Raw genomic sequence first — 19,877 nt, forward strand, 5'->3', positions numbered from 1 at the left:
TGGCAGGAGGTGGACACATAAAGTTTTTGGATGAGAAACACAAGTCTCGGTTCCATATCCATTGATCGCAATTTATTCCAGAGCATATCCCTATCTATCTTATCAAAGGCACTTTTAAGATCTATAAAAGCTGTGTATAGCCTCTTACCATTTTGGGACGTATATTTCTCGGCCAGGCATGAGAGAGTTAAACAATGATCTATAGTAGAGTTACCCTGCAAGAAACCAATCTGTTCAGGACCTATAATTCTTTGAGAGCGAGCCCAATCAGTTAGGCGCCGTTCGAGATAGTCTTATTAGTCCAAATAGTCTTATTCCAAGAAGCCGTACCAGAGGTTGAGGAGCCAGGAAGCAGTTGGGCAAAGCCTCACTGAAGCACAGGCAGGTCATGAACTGGAGTCACAGTAACGGGTGGGCATGTGCACAGGCTGCACCCACGCTGAGAGATGTCTCTACCTTGTTTAAGTGCAGCCTGAGCTGGTTTAAGTGGCTGCACCTGGGAGCTCAGTCACGATCCCTTAAGTCAGCCCCAACTGGGCCCCATCTGGCTTCATACCAAGCTCTGAGTCTGGCATTTTGATGGCGTGCTGTCAGATCACACCTGCACTCTCTCCTGCACTCTGGTGAAGAGTCTGGGCTGAGAAGGGGTGTTGCTTCTGGTTGAGGTGATGCTGATGCAGAGGGCATGGTATCTACCTGGCTGGGACCTGGCTGAGCATCCCTATTAGGGCTTTTCCCATCCAGCAGCATCTTGCTGCTTTGCCTCAGCTCCTCCTCAACTTTGTGCTCTGAGAAGTCTTGAAACAAAGCTTCAGGTGCAGGTGCAGCTTCTGGCGACGGGGGCGTGACGTGCGTTGTCAACTACATGGTGTTAAATTCATGGAGATTTACATTCAATGCAGCCAGTGGGGTGTTGTGGTGGTTATGAGCGGCAGCCTCCAATCGGGTGAGCCTGATTTGATTCCGCCGCTGCTCTAAACCATTACACCACACTGGTTCTGTGCTGCCAATCAAATCTCGTGGCCAATCAGCAGCCTGACTAGGGAAAGCTCCACTTAAGCCCTGCCCATTTCTTAAAAATCACTTAGCAGGCAGCCAAAAAGGCCAGCTGGGTGACCTTGGGCTCATCGCATCTTTGATACTGCTGTTCTTGTGTGACGGGAAATGCCCATTTATCCAGGTACCGGTCTCCAGTTTAATTAATAACGTTAACACACTTCGTTCTCCCTTACAAATCGGGCGAGTGCATTCAATCCTTGGCTGCTTTCATGTGAAAGAGGGGCTACAAGAATCTCCCATGACTAGATATGCCGCGTCTGCCCCCCCTGAGCACTCTGGCGGGGAGCCTGCTGATTGTTTGGCAGGACGGAAAACAAAGACAAAATGCAAAGGGGGGAAAAAAAAGCGGAACTGTTTTGGCGAGACAAATAAAACCCAAGCTCAGAGGCAGTGGAAAGTCTGCAGATGTGATGCATCTGTCTGAGTGCCCACTGGGGACACTGCGATAGAGAGATTATGTGTTTTATACAATTCTGGTTAGACGACTGAGGCATTTAAGCAAAATGACAGAGGAACAAAATATACGCCTTTCATAACAGTGGAACACGGTCACAGGCTCAGAGCTCACTGTGAAGCCAGATGGGTCACAGAACCTGTTCACTTTGAGTCTTGGTTGCAGTGTGTGGAGGAGCACACTGGATTAGAAAAAAAAAAAACTAACCAAATTTAAGGACCAGACTCATAACAATTACAAGCGAAAGGTCCGCTGTGTACAGTCCAACCGATGCTCAGAGAACGAACATGGATACTGGTCCTAGGTCATGTGAAAAGGTCGCTTAACTGTTTTTAGGATGGATAAATAGACACTTTTTATTGTCTCATTTCTGTATTTGGTCGTTACGAACTGTATGAGCCCATCCGTTTTGTTGCTGCTATTAATAATTCATTTATTTCTTTTACTCGTTTTTTACAGCATTGCTACCTACAGTGATTAATCTAAACATCTGTTTCTCACGTGTGAGCAGATCTGTGGATCTGTAAATCTGCAGATCAGGCCACACACTGAAAGAAAAGTTTTCTGAAAAATATGGAAACTGTAAAGAGAAATCACATGAGAGGGGGTTTAAATCTCCCCGAAACAAGCAAACCCTTGACAGGTATGTTCTAGAGACAGTGCCCTGTCATTGGTTGTATTTGTAGTTTAGGATTCTTTCCACCCAAAAACTTTCCTGGCACCAAGTTTACCTTCTTTTAAATATATATATATATATATATATATATATATATATATATATATATATATATATATATATATATATATATATATATATATATATATATATATATATATATATATATATATTAATTTTTCTAACCATTTCAGGTTTTTAACGTCCTTTTTCAAAGCTGGTTCTTCTTAATCTGATGAGCTTTCTTGTCAAATTACTTTTCCTTTAGCCTTGTGTGATATGATGGCTGACGTTAGGGGCAGTGGTAATAGGGGCAAACTATGCCTATTGCTCTATGCCTCAGTTTTGGCAAAGTGTTGTTGAGTTAGCTTGCTTGCTCTGAATAAATGAAACCTTGTTGCACCAAGTACTGGTTTGCCTGTCTGAGCAATTGAAGATCCTCGCAACGTGAATGGACCAAAGATCACCATTTGTCCATTACCAGCACCACTTTGACCAAGAATCCTTAACCAGCCACCAAAGTATCAGAAGTCAGATCTTTAGCATTCATTTGTCCCTGTTTGTCATCAATAACAGCACTCGGCGAGTTGGTGCATGTATCCTTTTCAATCCCGTTTATTAGCAGAAGCGGTGCTGGCTGGCCCTGTGACGGTCGAAAGTGGCGAGAGATGGCAGCTCATGCATTATTCATGAGATCCGGATTAATTCCGTCCCTGTCTCTGGCTCCTGAGTAAAGGCTGGTGTGTAACCTAGTAGCACTGGAAGTAATGACCGGGTGATCACGCTGCGCGAATTGAGTCAATGAAGAGAGGCTTTGATATGTCACATTGCAATATCATTTGCCCCACAGTAATGCATCGAGATAGCGCTCACCCACGTTTACGGGAGGCAGCCGTGGGTGCGATCCCAAATGCGCTCCCTTGGAAAGTAGCTCAATTCAACTAAGTGGCTCTTAATCCCAGATAAATGGATTTCGGTATAGGATGTTAAACATCCTCAACCCCCCTAGCACACGCTTTCTGTCATTTTTGCACATGCCACCTAATAATGCCCCACTCTCCCAGGTTGCTTTGCCGTTTCCAAGAAGCAAGGAAGGAATGAAATCCAGTAGCTAGTTCTCAGTAGCTGCAAAGGAATAGTATCACACAAATTTTGCGATTCTACAACTCCTTTTATTTTAATAACTAAGAACTGGCAGCTGCAGATGGCTGATAATACCCGCCACAACCCAAGAACCATGCCCAAAACCCCCATAGTCCAATGACCATTTCTCTCTACCTTAAGGAGCTTCAAAGCGGCCAGTTTGAGAGAGCCAGTTTGGTGTAGTGGTTAGGAGTGCGGACTTCTAATCTGGCATGCCGGGTTCGATTCTGCGCTCCCCCACATGCATCCAGCTGGGTGACCTTGGGCTCGCCACGGCACTGTTAAAGCTGTTCTGACCGGGCAGTGATATTAGCGCTCTCTCAGCCTCACCCACCCCACAGGGTGTCTGTTGTGGGGAGGGGAAAGGGAAGGCGACTGTAAGCCGCTTTGAGCCTCCTTCGGGTAGGGAAAAGCGGCATATAAGAACCAACTCTTCTTCTTCTTTTTCTTCTTACAATCACCTTTTCCTTCCTCTGCCCACAAAAGGCACTTTGTGAGATAGTCGTGCCGAAATCGGTGGGGCATTATTAATCATAATCAACCAATGCACCTTTGATTTCAACAAGATGGACGGGGCAATCCCATGCAGAATGATTCCAATGAAATCGATCGGCATTGACTAGATTTACTGCGTGTAGGATTGCATTGTTAGGCACGGCTCGTGCAGGAGCTTTTCCAGGTGACTGTAGCAGCTGTAGATTTTGAGAGCTGCTACCACCATCACTCAGGGAAGCCGAGCAAAGAAAAACCCATGAGGCATCAAAATCGAACGAAAGAATTCAGCTTTATGGTTTAACACCAATCAAAATGGTATACGGGCATGAATGACTCATTTCTGAGGAGTACTCCTTTGTCAATAGCTATTCTATCTATCTAAACAAACATTCACAGAATAGACTTAGAGAATCATAGAATCATAGAGTTGGAAGGGACCTCATGGGTCATCTAGTCCAACCCCCTGCACTATGCAGAACTCTCACATCCCAATTGCGCATCTAATGTAACCTGCCACCCCTTTGTCTTCAATTCTCTCCACAAAGCCCGCTCAACATCATTCTTGCACACTCCTTCAGCCTTTACATCTTCCATTGGCAGCTTTTCTTGCTACAAGAAAGTTGTAGCATACTGGAGCGACTATCATGGAAAGCCAGCATGATGTAGTGGTTAAGAGCAGTGGCCCCTTGTCTGGCAAGCTGGGTTTGATTCTCCAGTCCTCCACATGCAGCCAGCTGGGTGACCTTGGGCTGGCCACAGCACTGATAAAGCTGTTCTGATCAGTAGTAATCTCATCTACCTCGCAGAATGTCTGTTGTGGGGAGAGTAAGTGAAGGTGATTGTAAGCTGCTTTCAGACTCCTTCAGGTAATAAAAAGTGGGGTATAAGAACCAACTCTTCTTCTTCCTGTGCTTAAAGATATCACTAAACACTCTAACCACTATGCCCCACTGGCTCCCAAGTTGATTTGCAGTTTCTGAGAAGTGAGGAACAAATGAAATCCTATGGCTAGTTCTCAGTAGCTGTAAATCAATAAAGGTAAAGGTATCCCCTGTGCAAGCACCGAGTCATGTCTGACCCTTGGGGTGACACCCTCTAGCGTTTTCATGGCAGACTCAATACGGGATGGTTTGCCAGTGACTTCCCCAGTCATTACCATTTTACCCCCCAGCAGCAAGCTGGGTACTCATTTTACCGACCTCGGAAGGATGGAAGGCTGAGTCAACCTTGAGCCGGCTGTTGGGATCGAACTCCCAGCCTCATGGGCAGAGCTTTCAGACTGCATGTCTGCTGCCTTACCACTATGCGCCACAAGAGGCTCCTGTAAATCAATAGTATCACATAAACTTTGTGATTCTACAACCGTTTTATTTGTATAACTAAGAACTGGCAGCTGCAGATGGCTGATAATACCTGCCACAACCCAAGAACCATGCCCAGAACCCCTGTTGGCCAATGACCACTTTTCTCTACCTTAAGGAGTTTCAAAGCGGCTTACAATCACCTTTCCCTCCTTCTGCCCACAATAGGCACCTTGTGAGATAGGTGGGGCTGGGAGATCTCTGAGAGAACTGTGACTGGCCCAAGGTCATCCTGCTGGCTGCATGTGGAGGAGTACACCACGGTTTGAAATGAGTATAATAACAGAAGAAAGAACCTACCCTAGGCTAGAATAAACAATGTCACAATAAATGTAACTAAAAGTGTCTTATCTCTTCTTTTAATAGAACAACCAAAACGGCCTCCAGATTAAAACCGTTTTCAAGTGAGTTTTCATCAGTGGTTGTTTTTCAAATTAATGGTGGCTAGTGAAGTCCTTCAATAGGATCATTTCTTCTTGGCAGAATTTAAATAATATATATATGGCCTTTGGCTCACAGGTACGGGGAAGTTTAGTCGAAAGACTGTTCCACTCTCTTTAGCCCGGGAAGCTCTCTTGTCACGGCTGGAGGGGGGGGGGGCTTCCCTTTGGCATTGCTGGCCGAAGGGATCCTCTGTCACCCTCTCACGCCCTCCTACCTGCCACTCCTTTCAAAGCCCATTTAAAAAAATTTTAGTTATATTATATTATTCAGACAATTTGACACCTGTTTTCCTATGCACCCTTTACCAGTGTGGCATAGTTACGCATGGTGGACTCTAATCTAGAGAACTGGCTTAGATTCCTCTCCCCTCCACATGCTGAGTTCTCTCAGAGCTCTCGCAGCCCCACTAACCAACAAGGTCCCCGTTGTGGGGAGAGGAAGGGAAAGGACATTGTAAGCTGCTTTGAGACTCCTTCGGGGAGTGAAAAGCAGGGTTGGGGGGAAAAAAACACACACACAGCTCTTCTTCTTTTCATTTGCATTCAGCTCTGCTTTTCTTCCCCAATGATGTTCTCAAGCAGCTTAACTTATCATTTCCCCTCCCTCAGTTTCATCTTCACAACAGTCCAGTGAGGTAGGTGAGACGGAGAGAGTGACCAATCAAAAGCCACTGCGTGAACTGCAGAAAGGTGAACCTGAGTCTCGCAGAATCTAGTTCACCACATATACCACTTCACCACACTGGCAAATGAGCCTAGATGTAAACATGACATAGGTACGAGTGGGCATTTGACTTCCAAAGGGTCGCCTTGTGCTTTCCGCCCTCCCTTAACAACATCAACGGTGTGGCCGAGCAGCAAAAGAGATCATCCACTCTGCTGTCAATATCGCGTGTGCAAGTGCATTTATTCCAAGGCGCACCTGGACTACCATCATAGCCAGCAGTGAGAATCTGCTCTGATGTATCTTGACTTAACATAGGCTGAATTGCTAGCCTTGATGCTTCTCTTGTCTTGTCTTGGAGCTTTCACTCTGCTTCAGTGACTCCACTTCAGTGGCTGATGCACTCTTTGAAGCTAGGATTTCATGCACAAAAATAATTGCCCTGCCGTCACTGCTTTGATACCCCCCCCCAATTAAAATGTTTCTGTGCAGTTTCCAAAAAAAGCACCTGTTTCTATTTATTGCTGTGATGGCCCCATCCACATCCCACCCTCTGAGGCAAGATTTGTCCTATGTTTTTCTTTTCCTTTGAGACTCAGCCACCCTAGATGTCTGTTTTCTCCTCCCTGAAGAATGTCTCTGCCTCGGTATAATATTTTGGCTGCGCAGCCCAGGAACATGAGGGAAGGACGGGGACCTTTAGCTTATATCAGTGGTCCCCAACCTTTCTGAGGTTGGGGACCGGCAGGGCATCGGGGCGCGGCCTGCGGCCCGCGCGAGCCACGCCCACGCATCGGCCGCGCCCGCGGGCCGCGCCCACGCATCGGGCCACGCCCGCGGGCCGCGCCCACGCATCGGGCCACGCCCGCATGGGCGCAGCCGGCCCTGATTCCCTCTCCCCGCCCTTCCACAGTAAGAAGCTTCCCGGGCCGCAAGGTTGTGGCCTGGGAAGTTTTTTACTGCGGGGGGGGGGCGGGGAGAGGGAGCCGCGGCCCGGCACCATGGCCTTTGAGGCCCAGCACCGGGCCGCGGCCCGCAGGTTGGGGACCACTGGCTTATATGACAGAGACGTTTTTGTATTCCAAATTAACAAAAGATATTTTCAATGCAGGGAGGGGGAATTCAAGTGAAATCAGGGGTAAAATTCATGAGGGGACTCAATATAGATCATTGAGGTAAAAGCAGTACACACAAAGACTTTAGTTCTTATGTTTCAGATGAATGAGAGTTTCTTAAGCTATTCACAGTAACTTAAAATATTTATATTTATGTATACTTTCTTGGTGTATTTTGATTTCCAGAGGTCTGGGACACTCTTTCCAGCACCGAGACCCCTTCTCTTGAAATACTAGTACTCATCTTCAGTTTTTAATTCACCTTAAGCCCTCAAATGTAGTTTCTAATCACAGCAGACCAGGGATCTCTGCACTCTTCAGAGCTAACTCTCTGTTTGACTGGATAGGGAAATTTCTCCTCTCGCAAGAAGATCTAGCCCCTTTCCTTGGCCCAAGTGGGAGTTTTTGTCTAACTACCCACTTGTCCTTGCCAGCTTTCCCTAGTTCTCCTATCTGTGTTAAGCTGCTCTCAGTTCAGGCTGAATTCTGAAACTGTCAGCACTCGACTCTTCTCAGCTAGGGCTAAAATCAGACTGAATCTTGCTCAGCATCCAGTTCAGAAGTCTTTCTCTGCTCAGCTGACACTAACCAATAAAATCTCTTTGAACAGACTGTCTTTTAACCATTCATAGTCCTTCAGCTGTTTGTACAGCACTTTGAAGTTTTTAAAAGTGCAGTGCATCTCAACTGCACACTTCAAAGCAATATGTGTCAAACTCATGTCATTCCATGTGGTCAGTCATTTGGGGTAAGATCCATGAACTGTGTATCCCCTTTACAATAGAATTTTTACGTCTGTCTGTCTGTCTGTCTGTCTGTCTGTCTGTCTGTCTGTCTGTGTCTGTATGTCTGTTGCCCGCCACTCCCAGACTCGCTGGCTTGTGGCGGGTTACAAGTAAGATCCCCACAATAAAAAGGTAAATAAACCCATCCCTTAAAACAATGTCATCAGTAGCAGCAAATCTAATCCCCCCGCCCCGCTCCCAGTGCCTGGAATTCAACAGACCTCCCTCCCCATCCAGTGGGACACCAGTCTCCCATCCTGCATTTTGCCCACAGAAAAAGTCTGTGAGGCAAGCTAGGCTTAAAGAAGGAGTGAAAGGTGACAACTGAGAACATGAGAATTACCATGGCATCAGCCTCTTGTCAGTTATTAGCAAAGTGTTCATGAAGATCATACAATCAAGGCTACGGGAACATTGCAAGCAGACTAGTAGAGAAGAGCAAGCAGGATTTAGGCTACATCAGGGCTGTATTGATCAAACGTTCACCACCCGTCAACTAGCAGAGGAAAGAATTAGGTGAGGAGAGAGAACTGTCATTGTCTTTATTGACTTCAAATCCGCTTTTGACTGTGTCCACTGGCCTTCTCTATGGAAGGTACTAGAAACTGAAAATGAGCCCCCCCAAAATAATCACACTCCTCCAAACAGTATATGATGGTTCAACAAGCCAAGTGCAAATTTGAAATGAGCTATCAGAAGAGTTCACCATCCAGACTGGAGTGTGCCAAGGAGATGTGGCCTCTCCCCTAATTTTTAGCATCGTAGTTGATGCCATTGTGAGAAAAGCATTCAAGAATATATGTGGAGTTCAATATGGCCAAAACAAGTTCCTGACAGATCTAATGTTTGCAGATGATAGCGCCGTATTTGCCAATACAGATGCAGAGGCTACTAATATCCTCTAGGACAGGGATAGTCAAACTGCAGCCCTCCAGATGTCCATGGACTACAATTCCCAGGAGCCCCTGCCAGCATTCGCTGGCAGGGGCTCATGGGAATTGTAGTCCATGGACATCTGGAGGGCCGCAGTTTGACTACCCCTGCTCTAGGATATTGCCTACATCGCCCAATCTTACAGCTTCAAAAATAAATGAGGGCAAAACCAAAGTCAGAGATCCCAGACAAATGTATACCTCAATGGACCCCAAATTGATCAAGTCAAAAAATTTAAATACATAAACTCATTGGTACAAGAAAAGAAAGTGTCATCGACCTCTGAAGCCCACAATAGGATTGACCAAGCAACATCAGCATTTGCCACACTCAAATGGTACCTCTGGAAGAAGACAAAGTTCTCTCGCAAGACCAAAGTTTGTCTTTTCTGGACACTAATCCTGCCAATCCTCCTATATGGATCAGAGACATGGACTTTACTAAAATCGGACATAAACAAACTAGAGACCTTCCAAATGTAATGCCTGTGGCAGATTCTGGGTGTTTCTCTGTGTGATCATAATTGAAACGAGATAATTTGGACAAAATGTTACAACCAGCTGCAAATTAAAGGACAAATCCAAACGCGCAGACTGCAATGGTTTGGCCATGTCTGCAGAATGAACACCAGCAGACTGCCTCATCAACTCCTCTGGTGAGAATGACCAGCTGAATGGAAGATCCAATGACTGGTGCCAAGGAAGGAAGACAGAAAGACAGAAAGACAGAAAGACAGAAAGACAGACGGAAAGAAAGAAAGAAAGAAAGAAAGAAAGAAGGAAGGAAGGAAGGAAGGAAGGAAGGAAGGAAGGAAGGAAGGAAGGAAGGAAGGAAGGAAGGAAGGAAGACAGAAAGACAGACAGAAGGAAGGAAGGAAGGAAGGAAGGAAGGAAGGAAAGAAGGAAGGAAGGAAGGAAGGAAGGAAGGAAGGAAGGAAGGAAGGAAGCAAGGAAGCAAGGAAGCAAGGAAGCAAGGAAGCAAGGAAGCAAGGAAGCAAGGAAGCCAGAAAGACATAAAGACAGACAGACAGACAGCCGGACGGAAGGAAGGAAGGAAGGAAGGAAGGAAGGAAGGAAGGAAGGAAGGAAGGAAGGAAGGAAGGAAGGAAAGAAGGAAGCAAGAAAGACAGAAAGACAGAAAGACGGAAGGAAGGAAGCAAGGAAGCAAGGAAGCAAGGAAGCAAGGAAGCAAGGAAGCAAGGAAGCAAGGAAGCAAGGAAGCAAGGAAGCCAGAAAGACAGAAAGACAGAAAGACGGAAGGAAGGAAGGAAGGAAGGAAGGAAGGAAGGAAGGAAGGAAGGAAGGAAGGAAGGAAGGAAGCAAGAAGGAAGCAAGGAAGACAGAAAGACAGAAAGACAGAAAGACGGAAGGAAGGAAGGAAGGAAGGAAGGAAGGAAGGAAGGAAGGAAGGAAGGAAGGAAGCAAGGAAGACAGAAAGACAGAAAGACAGAAAGACAGAAAGACAGAAAGACAGAAAGACAGAAAGACAGAAAGACAGAAAGAAAGAAAGAAAGAAAGAAAGAAAGAAAGAAAGAAAGAAAGAAAGAAAGAAAGAAAGAAAGAAAGAAAGAAAGAAAGAAAGAAAGAAGATTGGGCCCAAAATGCATGGCAGAGTAGGAATCTGAACCTGAGGGCCTTTTCGCACAGGGATCTTTGTTGCAAATTGTTTGCGGAATGAAAAATCGCCATTTAAAATAGTGGAATTCGTCGTTATGCATACCTGGCTTTGTAGTGGAATCAGTTGCGTTTTTTAGCGTTTCCCACAGGCTTCCGGTCTCGGCAGAAATCGCTAGAAAGGAAGCGCTATTGCCAAGCTCGTCCCGCCCCTGGCCGTCAAGCAGCCAATGGGCAGCCGTTAGCATGCTCCCAAACAGCCCCTTTCCCTTTAAGAAAGGTTTTTTTTTTTAAAAAAACGACCCATAGCAATGAATCTAGGTAGATTCGTTGCTACGGAGAGACCCATCCAGCTGCCTAATGTGAGCTGCCGTTTGATTGTATGATCATTTGCACGCTGCCTCAAGTGATAAAAAAAAAAATCCCCCCCCCCTCACGGGCACGATTTTCGGCTGAATTTATTTGTAAAAAATAAAGGGACTTTATTTCAGCAAACGGGCTTTTCAGTTGTTTGTGCTTAGTGACTAAAGGTGAAGGACTGAAGCCAGGGAAGCCTCTAAACAGAAAGAGGCTCGCCGGTGCGTTTATCCCCGCTCGCTCGGAGAAAAAAAAATGGCGATCGCTTCGCCGGAAGTTTGGAGGAGAGAGCCAGGGGGAGGGACTTTGAAGAACCAGCAACAATGGTAACGCACAGATCTTTAGCGCTACTGTTGCAGATTGGTTGCAGGAGTGTATCGCTATCCGGAGGGTGAATCCACTTTTCTGGATTCCCCTGAAAGCGCCACAACGAAGCGCTTTTTGCTGATTGGTTTCAGGATTGTTGCAGATTGTCTACGACGTCGTGGGTTATGTCAAATTAGTAGCGTTTCCAAATAGCAACCATTCTGCTACTTTGAAGCCGTGCGAAATGGCCCTGAGTCTCCCCCACAATCTGACATCCCAGCCACTGTGTTTATTTGTGTTTATATGCATGCCAACTGTGTGACAAATGGCTGAGGCAGCTCCAGTGACACATCTTAGTGAATACTACTCACCATTGCCACTGTTGCCAAAGGGCAATGGGCACTCAGTGCTATGCAACTGAATCATGCAGATACCCCACAGGTTGAGGATCATGCATTACTTTGCCTTTTGACGCCACTGGTTACTGTTGTCTCTTTCTGTCCCCTGCAAGGCACTCTGGATGCACCTGATGAAATGGGGTTTGGTCCAAAAGAAGTCTAAGGCAGAATGACTCCAACAGTCCCAAAGGAGTCACGAAACTCAGCATGAGTAGGTTGAATCATTGGCTGGTTGACTGGCCTGCAGCTCTTCTGAATGCAGGAGGACATGAATGTCTTCAACAAACAAGAAGAAAAATCCCAGCAAGTAGAAAACCAGCACTGAAGGAACAAGCCTGTTCTCCCTGATGGATGGATGAATGAATGAATGAACGAACGAACGAACGAACGAACGAACGAATAAATAAATAAATAAATAAATAAATAAATAAATAAATAAATAAATAAATAAATAAATAAATATTGTTGAATTTCTATACTGCCCTCCCATAAGGTTCAGGGTGGTTTATATAAAACATCATGAATATACATATTAATCTAGTGACAGTAACCTAACTGGTTCCAAAATTGAACATAACAAATTATAACAAAATACTGTAATAGATTCACAGTGTGACAACAACTCTCAGCTTTTAACATGAGGTCAGCTTGGCTCAAATCATGGAGGGGAACATTTGGGGGACCAACAGATGTTACTGAGTTAGCCTGGTGGAGGAGCTCTCTTTTATATGCCCTTTGGAATTGTGCTAGTTCAGGAAGGGCCCTGATCTCTCTAGGGAGCTCATTCCACCAGGTGTGGGGGCAGGACCAAGAAGGCTCTGGTCCTGGACAGATACTTCCCATGCATGCTTTAGGCTGGTCTTGCATTGAGCAGGGAGTTTAACTAGATGGCCTGTAAGGCCCCTTCGGGCTCTATGATTCAACAGACAGACAACCAATGCATGGAGAGACGGACGGACGGATAGTTAAAACAAAAACATCCTGATCTTTTTTCCAAATAATATCCTCCAGATAGGCAGGCAAGCAGACAAACAGACAGACAGACAGACAGACACTGTGTTGCATCAGGCCAATGACCCATGTAGTCCAACACTCTCACACAGTGGCCAAAACCCAGGTGCCATCAGGAGGTCCACCAGTGGGGCTAGAACTCTCGAAGCCCTCCCCATCTTGCCCTCCAAGCACCAAACACACAGAATATCACTGCCCCCAGACAGACTGCCCCCTCTATATCTTGTGGATAATATCCACAACCTCTGCCAGCTTTGCTTCATATGTTTAGCCCAGGGGTAGTCAAACTGCGGCCCTCCAGATGTCCATGGACTACAATTCCCAGGAGCTCCTGGGAATTGTAGTCCATGGACATCTGGAGGGCCGCAGTTTGACTACTCCTGGTTTAGCCAATCCCGTCTTGAAGCAGTCTGTTATTGTTGCTGCCGACACTCCCTGCAGCGGTGACTTCCACAAGTGAACACAGAGCTCCAAGACACAGCAGCCTCCTATGAATGACCTCTTGTATTCCTGAACGAGAACAGTACGATGCAAAAAGACCCCCCTCTCGGACCAGGACAATCGATTCACTGCCCCCATTTCAACCCAACCGAGTGTGTCATGGAAAGGAGGAAAGAGAGAGGGTAGCAATCTGATGCATGCTTGAGTATCAATCATGCTGCTACTCCAAAGGCACCTGGGGGCTCGAGTGAGAATCCTGCCTTTCCAAAACAGCACAACGGGGCATAACGGAGGGTTTTTCACTCTAGTTAAATATAGAAACAAGGAGAGAGAAACACGGGCGTGCACGCAGGCAGAAAGCTCATCGGCTGGGAAGAAGGCAAAATTTATTCTCAGTCTAATTCAATTAAAAGCCGATGAATCCAGGTTAGAGAAAGGTTCGACAAAGGTAAGGGGGAGGAGAGAGAGAGAGATAAGGAGGGATTCCACAGGACAAGGGCACCAGAGCTGGCAGCCAAGTGGATTTACGGCCCGTGTTATTTTTCCAATTACAGCTATTGTGATCTAAAAAAGCCAGGGACGGCTCTGGCGGTATCTCAGCCTAAAATGGGACATTCCCCCCCCCCCTTCCTGCCATGCAGGAGCAGGGAGGGACGGCAGAGGGAGAGAGGGGTGGAAATACATGCAGGTTGCCCGGAGATTGAGTATCAGTGAGAAGCAGGCAAATCGAGGAGGAGAGGAGCCACCTGAGAAACAATCAGTCACTCTCATGCACAAGAATGTGTTTTTGGGAGAGAGAAAGTGTACCATCGGAAAACCAACCAGCACTTGGGGTTTTTTTGTTTTGTTTTCCTGCTGCTGGTAGTTCTGATGCCTGTTTAAGCATGAAATCAATGGCCCTCTCTCCCCCCCAAAAAGGGAGAAGAAAGACACAGAGTGATGCGTAGGATCTGCCCACACGTCAGCCATCCACACCTATGGGGAGCTTCCGGATCGTGGGTTGAGCCTCTGGATACACCCTGTTGCCACGTTGTCTGAACATTCTGCATCACATCCAGCCTCAGCCGGTGCAACCTGGCTGATGGCTTGTTCAGGGTTGGGGTTCAAAGGGACTGAAGCTAAAGGAATGGGTCACAGATGTGCATCCGCCTGTTTATGAAGGATCTCCATGATGCATATGGGTAGGTGGGCTTGGGAGGTTTCGGGGCTGGGTGGATGTAATGCCTGAAAAAGGGGCCACTAGGATGGTTCATATCTGAGGTCATCAGATGAGGTCTCGCTGGTGGAAGATCCCATCAAGTTGGTTTCTGGTGGCCCTGTAGGGTTTTCAACCCACCAAATAAACAGAGGGGGTTTGTTTATTTATGATTTGATTTCTAGACCATCCTTCCTTACTAGGGTGCTCGGGGTGGTTTATGACACACATGTATTCAAACCATGTCAGTAAAAACAGGGCTTGGGAGACGAAGCTCTTCCGCCAGGCGTTTGACTGGGGCCAGTGAGGACACAATATCTACTGGACCTCCACAAAAATACGCCCCCTGAATGTGAGAAGCAGCTAGTGGCAAGGATGCCAGAAACACCAATAGATACTAACTGGTTTGACTGCTTTATGATTTTATACTGAATTTTGGTGTAGTGCTTAGGAGTGTGGACTTCTAATCTGGCAGGCTGGGTTTGATTCTGCGCTCCCACACATGAAGCCAGCTGGGTGATCTTGGGCTAGTCACAGCACTGACAAAGCTATTCTGACCAAGCAGTAATATCAGGTCTCCCTCAGCCTCACCTATCTTACAGGGTGTCTGTTGTGGGGAGAGGAAAGGGAAGGCGACTGTAAGCTGCTTTGAGACTCCTTCTGGTAGAGAAAAGGGGCACATAAGAACCAACTCTTCTTCCTCTTCTTCTTCTTCTTCTTCTTCTTCTTCTTCTTCTTCTTCTTCTTCTTCTTCTTCTTCTTCTTGATTTTTAAAATCATTTTAGTGTTATATCATGGAAAATGTAACCTCTGTAGTTTTAAATGCTGTAAAACCACCCTGAGCCAGATATTCCCAGAGGGGCTGTTATAGTAAGGCTGCGAGAGCTTTGTGAAAACAGCTCTAACAGGACGGTGAGTAGCCCAAGGTCACCCAGCTGGCTGCATGTGGAGGAGCAGAGAATCAAACTCAGTTCTCCAGATTAGAGGCCACTACTGTTAACCACGACACCAAGCGGAGTCCACATCCAGAGTCTTCAGTTCCAGTGCAATGGTAAGTGGAGTCGCATCCATTTGAGTCTAGGAATGACACTAACAAAGGGTGTGAATCTGATCAAGGGAGCTTATTGTCCAGTGGGAACCTAGATGGCCATTGTGGATTATTGGGCGTGCATCTCAAATCACACTGTTTTGTTATTACACTTCATATTTTTATGATTACTTAGTGTCCTGGTGGTGGAAAGTGCCCTCCAGGCATTGGAGACTTATGGCCACCCCATGTGTTTAGACAGGAAGCATTCAGAGGTCGTTTGCCATTGCCTGCCTCTGGGTAGCAACCCTGAACTTCTCTAGGGGTCTCCCATCCAAAAAGGGGTTGCCCTGCTTAGCTTCTAAGATCAGTCTTGTCCCAGCTAGCTTGGGACATCTGAGAAAGAAGAAGAAGAAGAAGAAGAAGAAGAAGAAGAAGAAGAAGAAGAAGAAGAAGAAGAAGAAGAAGAAGAAGAAGAAGAAGAAGAAGAAGAAGAATCGGTTCTTATGTGCCACTTTTATCTACCAGAATGCCTCTCAAACTGGCTTCTAATAGCCTTCCCTTTCCTCTCCCCACAACAGACACCCTGTGAGGTGGGTGAGGCTGAGAGAGCCCTGATATTACTAAAGAAGAACAAGAGTTGGTTCTTATATGCCCCTTTTCTCCACCCGACAGAGTCTCAAAGCGGCTTTCAATCGCCTTCCCTTTCCTCTCCCCACAACAGACACCCTGTGAGGTGGGTGAGTCTGAGAGAGTCCTGATATCACTGCTCGGTCAGAACAGCTTTATCAGTGCTGTGGCGAGCTCATGGTCTCCCAGCTGGCTGCATGTGTGGGAGCGGGGAATCAAACCCGGCTCGCCAGATTAGAAGTCCAAACGCCTAACCACTACTCCAAGCTGGCTGTCTCTGATCAAAGAATGGCTGATTCTCTAGCTCTCAGCACAAATTTGCAGGCCTGCCACGTGGTTGTGGTTAATAATGTACTATGTTTTATTGTTCTTATTACTGTTTTTAGGGGATTGATTTTATGTGACCCGCCTCGAGCCTCCGGGGGGAGGCGGGATATAAATGAAAGGATAATAATAAAATAGTCATAATTTTGGGAACCCTTTCCCCTCTTCCACATATACTCACATCCATGCACATGTATGTCTGGGCCAGGAGGATGTGAGCTAATGATTCCGGCCTGAGGGACAAGACTTTGAACTAGAACCCAACTCCCGACTCAGACTTTGGGCCATTTGATTCATTGCGAGGAAAACGCTGCCTCCCCCATCCCAACCAGCTCCCCCCGCCCCCAAGGCCTCCCCCAGAATATTTATTTATTTTATTTATAGAGGTGGGAGTAAGCATCCCTAACTCTGCACAGGTTTGGACCTTCCCTTTTGCCGTGGGTCCTCAACACACTTCTTGGCTCAACACAAACCACCGAATCCCCCCCTCCATTGCATTCCCTGCAAATATTGTTTGACACGTACGGGTCCTGTTCTTTAAGGAATACAGGAAATAACCCCTGCAGGCAAGGCTGAGAACCACCAGAATTGTTTTGATGAGTAAATAAGAAACACCCTGGCCACTGCAGCAGAGACAAATGCATGTAGAGACACAGAGACATGAATACACCTACATATGGGCATGCCTTACCAGGAGTAGTCAAACTGTGGTCCTCCAGATGTCCATGGACTACAATTCCCATGAGCCCCTGCCAGCGAACGCTGGCAGGGGCTCATGGGAATTGTAGTCCATGGACATCTGGAGGGCCGCAGTTTGACTACCCCTGCCTAAGACTCATAGAGCTGGAAGGGATCAGCCAGGCCATCTAGACCACCCCCTTCTCAAGGCAGGATCAGCCTAAAACATCGATGATTAGTATCTGTCCAGTTGCTGCTTGAAGGCTGCCAGTGAGGTGGGCGGGGGGGGGGGAGGTGGGCTCTCTCCACCTCCTTAGGCAGCTGGTTCCACTCCTGAACTACGCTGACTGTGAAAATGTTTTTTCTTTCAGTGATATCTAGCCAGTACCATTCTACACGTAGTTTAAAGCCATTCCTGCGTGTCCTCTGTAGCCCACAGGAACCCCTCCCTGCCCTCCTCCAAAGTCACAACTTTTCCATCAGTCAATAGAGCCAACCTGTCCCCTCTCAGCCTCCTCTTCTCCAGGCGGAACGTTCCCAAATCCTTCCACCTCTCCTCACAGGGCTCTGTCCCCAGACCTTAAATCCTCCTTCTCACCCACCACACATGCCAATCCGCCCTGAGTCCGTTGAGATACGACGCTATAAAAATCCAAAGGGGGGAAAAAAAATCTAAATAAATAGCAAGCAAAACCTCTGTTGTCCTTATCAGAAGAGCGTGAAGTCTGTAAGATCGCTCCGGTCTGCCTGCCAGCGACCCTACAGTGGCATCCTCAAGGGAGTTCCCCCCTCCTCACCCCATTGCAGCTCACGGTCATCGAAAGGTGGAAGCCTCTTAAGGAGGGTCCTATTCACCCCCTCTTTTTTTGTATATGGCCGATGCACCCCATTCCCCCGGTGGTCAGCCGTGTACCTGAGACATAGCCCTATACAGCACTGTCTTTTAACCATTCGTTGAAATCCGATCGCATCTTCTCAGCCGATTCCCACCTGGCGGTCCCCGGAGCGCGTCGCGGGGGTCTCCTGGCAGCCCGAAGCCCCCCAAGGGACCCCCAAGGGACCCTTGGGCCGGCCCGGAGGAGCCGGGCGCACTGCGCGCCTGTGCGCGCGTGTGTGGGTGTGTGTGCGCGTGTGTGCGAGTGCGAGGGCACACACGCGTCCGCACACCCCCGCGCTCCCTCCTCCCTCCGCTCCCGAGCCGGCGCTGGCAAGCCAGAGGCAGCCAGTCAGCGGCGGCGAGCGAGAGGCGAGCGAGCCGGCATTGGCGGAGGAGCCGCCGTGGCGAGCGCATCAGCAGCCAGAGGAGGTCTGCCTTTGCGCCTCTCGCCCGAGCTCGTCCGAAGCGGCACGCCGCGGGGAAGAAGAACAAGAAGAAGAACAAGAAGCGGCGCCCGCAGACGGAGCCCGCCAGCGCCAGCCACGCCGCCCGGCCGGCCGGCCCGGGGCCAAGCGAAGCTGGAGGCGGCGGAGGCGGCGGCTGGCAGGGCACGCTCGCCTCCCCCTGCAAGCAGCCGTGAGCCGGCGGCGGCCGAGCTCCGGGCCCCCAAGGGCGGCCGGGGATGCTCGGCGAGGCGGGCGCCTGGCGAGGCGGGACGGCGGGGAAGCCGGGGAAGGCGGCCGCGGTGAGTGCTGCGAGGGCCGCGGCAGTGGGGCGAGCGGGGAGCCCGAGCGCTCGGGCGGCTGCGTTGGCCAGCGCCGCCCGCTGTCCATGGTCCTGAACCGTCCACCACGACGACTCCGCCGCTCGTTCGGCCGCGCCGGGGCTGCTGCGAGGCGGGCGCGCTGTCGGGGCGAGAACCGCGGCGGGAAGGGACCGCTTGTTCGCTTCGGCTTCGTGGACCCGCTGGGAGGGCAGCTCGGCCGGGGGGGGCGGCGAAGGGGGCTCGAGATGCGCGGAAGGGCGACGGGTGTGGGGGAGGCGATCCAACACTGTTGCCAACTCTTGGGTCGCCCCCGGAGGGGACCCCGTCGGGAGGTAGCGATCCGCGCTTCTTCGCCTCGGAAGTTGAGTTGGGTGGAAGTTCTGGGGGGGGGGGGGCGGGAGAGGGGAGAGGGGAGGGGGGGAGTCGCCGGCTCGTGCTTCTGCCAAACCGGCCCCCCAAAGCTCTTTTTAAGAAGGGAGAGCAAAACTAGAATGGTTTATTTGAAAATAAATAAATAAATGATCCAGATTGCCCCCCCCCCGCACCCCGTGAGAAAATGGATATTTGGGAGGTAGACACACCCTTGGACTCTTCTGATCCATGCATTCTTCTGTAGGGAAGAATCAGCATTCCTTTTGGACTGTTGAATGTGTGTTGGGGGGGGGGGATTCAGTGCCTGTAGGATTCCTTATCCTCTGCATATGTTTTGGCTTATTAAATAGATTAAGAAATAATCAAAACAGAATTTGTGATCATAGCTGAGAGGAAAATACAAGCCTTCCAGGCTTGAAGAAAAGTTTCGGACCAGACCACGTTTATTTACTTATTTTTCAAAGGTTTGTTTGCCCCCAAACTTGCTTGCTTCCTTCCTTCCTTCTCACTCACGCAGAGTTGTAAAATGACCTGCTGCAGAGAAATTGAAAACCTACCAGGGGAGGAATCCTCAAAGCATTTCCCTGAGAGTAAGCCGTACTGGGGAGGCTTCAGGGGGATTCAGAATAGACCTGTCATAGGATTGCTCTTCAAAAGCTTTTGTTTGGATCAGATTCTTCCCAGGGGTACTTTGGTTAAGGACCATAAATGAAAAAAAAAACTCCTCCGTCTAGCTTGCCATGTCCAGACCAAC

The 19,877-nt window shown here is 48.2% G+C and overlaps 1 protein-coding gene across 1 annotated transcript in view; it reads left to right on the plus strand.

The window, feature by feature from the left end:
- Window positions 1–18,340: 18,340 nt before the first annotated feature.
- The window catches only part of CNTN5 (contactin 5), a 744,496-nt gene continuing 742,959 nt past the window's right edge, over window positions 18,341–19,877 (plus strand). The window contains exon 1 of the mRNA XM_077341497.1: window positions 18,341–18,730. The gene's annotated coding sequence lies outside the window, so the exon portion shown is untranslated. The remainder of the gene's footprint in view (window positions 18,731–19,877) is intronic.

This window comes from Paroedura picta, chromosome 6 (assembly GCF_049243985.1).
Source record: "Paroedura picta isolate Pp20150507F chromosome 6, Ppicta_v3.0, whole genome shotgun sequence".
NCBI classification, from domain to species: Eukaryota; Metazoa; Chordata; class Lepidosauria; order Squamata; family Gekkonidae; genus Paroedura; species Paroedura picta.